The sequence below is a fragment of the Macrobrachium rosenbergii genome, chromosome 10 (assembly GCF_040412425.1).
Source record: "Macrobrachium rosenbergii isolate ZJJX-2024 chromosome 10, ASM4041242v1, whole genome shotgun sequence".
Classification (NCBI taxonomy): domain Eukaryota; kingdom Metazoa; phylum Arthropoda; class Malacostraca; order Decapoda; family Palaemonidae; genus Macrobrachium; species Macrobrachium rosenbergii.
In genome coordinates, this window is record NC_089750.1 from 14181553 (window position 1) to 14187552 (window position 6000).

The following is a 6000-nucleotide window of genomic DNA, read 5'->3' on the forward strand; positions in this document are numbered from 1 at the left end:
TGACCCTCCAAAGACAGAGTATTAATCTTTTGACTGAAAACTTAGTCATCAAAAATGATAAAATACCGCACAAATTAATAATAACTCCACTCATGACTGATTCCCCAATGGGAGGCGGTTTAGGAGATGAGGTGAACGATGCAAGACAACTCAAATAACAAAGAGGCTTGATTTTGGTTGTAGAAGAAATGCTAGACGATTTTGGAACACTTTAAATTCTACTATAGTGGCAGAAATATGGACGAGAAGTACTCGATATTCAGTCACACGGACGTTAATTATATCAGTATACCAATTTTATTTGTGTATATATAATATATATATATATATATATATATATATATATATATATATATATATATATATATATATATATATATATATATATATATATATATATGTAAAGAACCAGACACTTCATGATAAAGACTTATGAAAGCATTTTCAGAGAGTTCAGCTTTCTTACATTCAGATAGATGCAAAAACGAAAGATGGAGTAGGGAAATCTGGAATGATAATGTACATATACGTACAAATACACACGCATATATATAAATATGTATGTGTATATATATTATTTATATATTTATATACTGTATACATGCATACATATAAATTTAATATAATACATGTAGATTATGTCTCCGCGTTCAAATGTAGGTCCTACTCTCTTATCTTGTTTTTTCCCTGTTATCTGCGGGCTTGGGCTACACTGTTAGTCTCGTTGCATAGGCTTTGATATCTTGCAACAAATTAATGGGTTGGAAACAAGAACTCTGGTCGAATTGTGGCTTAATCAATATTTTATTTCCGGAGCCTTATTACCTATCAACGGTTAGAGTATAGGTTACTCACCAAAATGCGTTTCTTTTTTTAATTTATTGACTGGGATAAAACTGAAAATTTGGCGCGTTAGACCCAAGTGTAATTAAGAAAACAATGTTTACACATTATGTTTCTCGTTTTCCATTAAAATGCACTCATTTTCTTTGAACTAAATACTTACTAAAAGATTTCCTTTATTATCAAAGTTAAGCAAGTCAGTTTGTGTTGGCATATTTGATATTTTGACCTTAGATTAACTACATTTTTATTCCTTGTGTTTATGTTTTTACTTGGTAGTATACATAATGTAGAAGCTTACTTTATATGTGTATTGTCTTATTACCGTGTTTCACATGAATGTTTGCACATTTTGAGTAATAATAATAATGATAATGATGATATTTTCATATTTGAATTGTAAATTAGAGTAATTATAGAATGAAATTTAGTTGTTTACTACAGCAGCTGCTGCTTCGTCTTCTGTGGTGAACTTGGCCCCATTTGGTACAATCTTGAGGTTCGGAGGCTAAAATGATTCACGAGTCAGTGTTATTAAGAAGTAATTTAGGAGTTGTAGATGTTTGCTAATGTATCGGCATTGTTAAGTGATTGCTTTTGCCTTTTGTATGAAACTTTTGTTACCTTGTAATTCACTGGATTAATTTAGTGTCAGGGAAGTACTGTGTTGCATTAGATATATGTTGCATCTTGCATTCGGTAATCTGGTTTAATTAAGAGGAAGAGAAATCGGTTGCCTGTGCTAGAACTTTGAATTTAATTTTAAGTAGGCAGTTAGGATTCTCTATCTCTCTTTCTCTCTCTCTTGTATCAAATAAAACTCTGTAATAGACAAAGAAAGATGGCAAGATAAAGTTTGCTGGAAATTTATAGAACGTATGTTTTTTGGTATATTGCCCATAAATATTTTTTCGCAGTGAGCAAGGGATTTCATGCTTGCTACCTTTCACACTACAGAGAGCTAAGTAGTAGGCAGTGGAAGGAAACAAATTATGTTAACTGCCAAGACGGAGAAAAAAGTAACCGACCTCTGTTCATTTTTTTTTCTTGCATATGTTGTAAATATCTATCTGTCTGTCTGTCTGTCTGTCTATCTGTCTACACACACACACACACACACACACACACAGATATATATATATATATATATATATATATATATATATATATATATATATATATATATATATATATATATATATATATATATATATATACTGTATATGAAGTAGGTTCAAAATTAAAGTTGATGAGATCTAGTCAAGTGAATTTTTAGTAATAGTGGGGTGCCATAATGGAACGTTTATTCCACCCTTGCTGTTTTCCCTTCTCATAGATTTTATAATGAAAAACAAGTAATCGAAGATTAAAACATCTTAAGATTAACAAAGCTTGATTATATACTGCATCCTGTATCTGTAGAGATGAGACTCAAAATGAATCGAAGAAAACCAGAAGTAATGAGGACAGGATATGTACAAAAGGAAGAAAAAATATTAGATGCAAAGTAACTAATGAAGATAAATTGATGATTTTTTCAAATATTTAGGAACCGTGTTATCCAGCATTGGTCCATTATTGTTGAAATTTATTGAAAACTAAAAAAAAAGCAGACCATATAGTTGGCAGCCTGAGCAATATTTGGAAAGAAATAGATTGGAAATTTTTACGAAAGTAAGATTGTAGCTAAGGCTAGTACCATCTGTGTTATATGTACATGAATCAAGGTATGACAGTGAAACTCTAAAAGGTTTTAACTATTTGAGAAGTAAGCTTTTAGAAGGATATTAGTTGTCAGGCGGAAGGATAGAGTTAGAAATGTTTGGAAGACCCAGACCTTCTTGGATAAGAACTGTTAGGAAGGAGGTTGGAGCTGAGTGGAGATTTATGGAAGATAAATTCCAGGGTGGGACGGAATTTCACAGTCACTTTACTTCACCCGATGTTGGAGGCAGTGATTATATATATATATTCTAATATTCACCAGTACGCTGCACGATCTTAAGTGCTCTTTATCACGGCAGTTTACATTTTGTGGATTAGCTCTTGCGTGTACTGTATCATAATCCTCCTAAATTCATATATGCAATTTTTCGTTTTTTTAAATACGCATTTTTTAAATTTTTTGTTCTCATTTTAATATTGCCTTGTTTATTGATCATTATATCACTCTACTTTTATCAATACTGCTCCGTTTTTCCTTTTTCTCTTATGACCATTGTATTCAGAAGAAGCTTGCAGGTTAATAGCCATCTGGTTCGTTCTATTTTAATATAGTCTCTTTTTAACTAACAAATTAATGATGATAATGTTACTATAGTCCCATTTCGAATTTTAAAAAAATTATTGATTTTTTAGATACTAATCTGGGATATTTACTGCATGCAATCTTCATCTTGATCTACAAAAGGAAGACGCCAGCGTTATTATAGGAAGTTGCCTGAAGGCTACACTTCATCTTTTTTCGTGGCGGGGAATAACTTATGTTAATGAAGACCTTAGGCTTTTCAATATGTATCTCGCAAGGTGGTCGTTCGCCAGCATGGGGCGGGGGTTGGGGGTTCTTTCAAAATGGAACATAAATAAAACATAAACCAAAGGACCTCTGGGCTTGAATTATTCCGAATTTGAAAAACCGCCATGTTGTGGTTTAAGCAAAATACATTAATATGAGATCACAAATATTCTTATAAAAGAAAAAGACTGCACAAGGTTCTTAGGATGTAAATATTCTCGTAGGATGACAAGGAAGTCTACTCAATATTCTTAGGTAGTAAGTATCCAATTAAAGAAGTGTTTCTGCAAGATTAAGAAGACTACCCAATATTCTAAGAGGGCAAGTATTCCTAAAAATATACGATGACCGCTCGGAGTTCTTAGGTAATAAGTATTCGTATAAAAGAAAAGATGCTTTCCCGATATTCTTCGGTAGTAAATATTCATGTAAAAGACGACGACGAAGAATTGGAATTCTTGAAATGGAGGCATGAATTTTTAAAGTGCCGTCTGCGCTCAATCGATCTTCAAATCACTTCATTCCACTTTCACCTTCGCGAGGTCCATGAATCTTTTAGCTCTTTGTCATGGGCTTACGTTGTTGCTCATCATCTGTAATCCTTGTTGTTGTTTTACTTACGTTATTGGTTGATATGAAACTGTTGTTGCTGTTGCTGTTGTTTTCAATACCCGGCTTGAATTTTGCATCAACCTTCATGTTCGGAACCCACGCCATGCCTCTCTCTCTCTCTCTCTCTCTCTCTCTCTCTCTCTCTCTCTCTCTCTCTCTCTCTCTCTCTCTCTCTCTCTGCGTGCGTGTGTGTGTGTGTGTCGCTCCCCCTTTCAAGGATTGCTATCGTTGAAAATCGGCTAATGTTTGCTGAATATCTTTAATGGACGGGGCTCTGACATGGTTAATTTAGAGAGGTTTGATCAGCAATGTTTTTAGCATTCATGGATATCCTATTAAACAGTCTTGTTAAATTTGCATCTTGTTAACGTCTTTCAGTCTTATTTTTAATCACAATAGTGAAATATTAGAAATGATTTTTCATCATCATCATATTTTTAGTTTTCTGTAAAAGAAAACTTTTGTGCCGGCTTTGTCTGTCCGTCTGCCCTTTTTCTGTCCGCCCTCAGATCTTAAAAACTACTGAGGCTAGAGGGCTGCAAATTGGTATGTTGACCATCCACCCTCCAATCATCAAACATACCAAATTGCAGCCCTCTAGCCTTAGTAGTTTTTGCAGCCCTTTAGCCTCAGTAGTTTTTATTTGATTTAAGGTTAAAGTTAGCCATAATCGTGCTTCTGGCAACGATATAGGAAAGGCCACCGGGCAGTGGTTAAAGTTTTAGGGGCCGCAGTTCATACAGCATTATACCGAGATCACCTAAAGATTGATCTATTTTCGATGGCCTTGATCCCGTGCCTTGATCATATGCTGAGCGGCTTTACAGAAAACTCGATTGCGCCTAACAAACCGGCGTATTTTTTACTTGTTAGTGTCTTACCCACTATTATTCGGTGTAATAAAAAAAAAAAACTCATTGCATAATCAAGTCTTGATTCAACTCAGATCCCGTCACAAAGAACTACAGCAGTCAACAGAGTAGGGTACACTGGGAACGTTAAAAGTAAACAAATACGGTACAAGCAATAGAAAGAAAACAACCATTCGCTAACGACCAAGGTTTAAAGACCTTGCTAACTACAACACAGTGGCTGAGCGAATCGGGATCTGTTCTGAGAAGACGTGTGCGTGGAAAGGAAGATCCTCTTGCTGAGGAAGTTGAACTACTAGAAGCTAACCCTTCATACGCACCTATTAGATTTAGAGACGGACGTGAAGATACTGTTGCTATCAGTGATTTAGCACGATATTCTCGTGATGTGCCATCAACACCGGAGACTTGCGAGACCCAGCATGCCGAAAACACTTAATGATTTATGCGCCCTCTTTTTGATGGCATAACCGTAATAGAAAATACGGAGGGGTGAGTCGAGATGGGGTAGTTTTAAATTTCCCCTGATAAAATGCGTTTGGGACATTTGAGGTCGCTGTTGACGTGGTACTTCTATGGGGGAATGTCCATTTCGTTTATTGTGAATTAGGACGTTGATATTGCAGTTTGACTGTTAACAGTATTGCGCCTTATAACTTTTGTTACCATAAAGTACCTCACTTTTCCAAACTGCTTGGAAATTATACTTTATCTTAAACACACTTGTTTAGTCATTTAGTCATTTATTGCATAAAAGGGAGGAATTTAGTTTACATTTAATTTTTGTTTTAAAAGCGTAGCTGTTGAAAATATTCTCGAGGCGAGAGAAATCATTTCTTTGGAGATTTCTGAGAAATTGGCATTACAATATTCGAAACGTTAGTGAATTCTGGACTATCATGAATAGCACGGAATTTGCTATTATAGCAAATGACTCAACGTCCTTGAATTATTGTAGATGACCCCAGTTTTTCCTGATATTCATAAGTTAAGTATACCTTAGTTTTACCAGACCACTGAGCTGATTAACAGCTCTCCTAGGGCTGGCCCGAAGGATTAGACTTATTGTACGTGGCTAAGAACCAATTGGTTACTTAGCAAAGGGACCTACAGCTTATTGTGGAGTCCGAACCACATTATAGCGAGAAATGAATCTCT

General features: G+C 35.0%; 1 protein-coding gene across 5 annotated transcripts in view; it reads left to right on the forward strand.

Annotated features, from left to right (window-relative positions):
• Window positions 1-6000, forward strand: part of LOC136842501 (guanine nucleotide exchange factor DBS-like) — an 838144-nt gene that overhangs the window by 741349 nt on the left and 90795 nt on the right. The window lies entirely within an intron of this gene.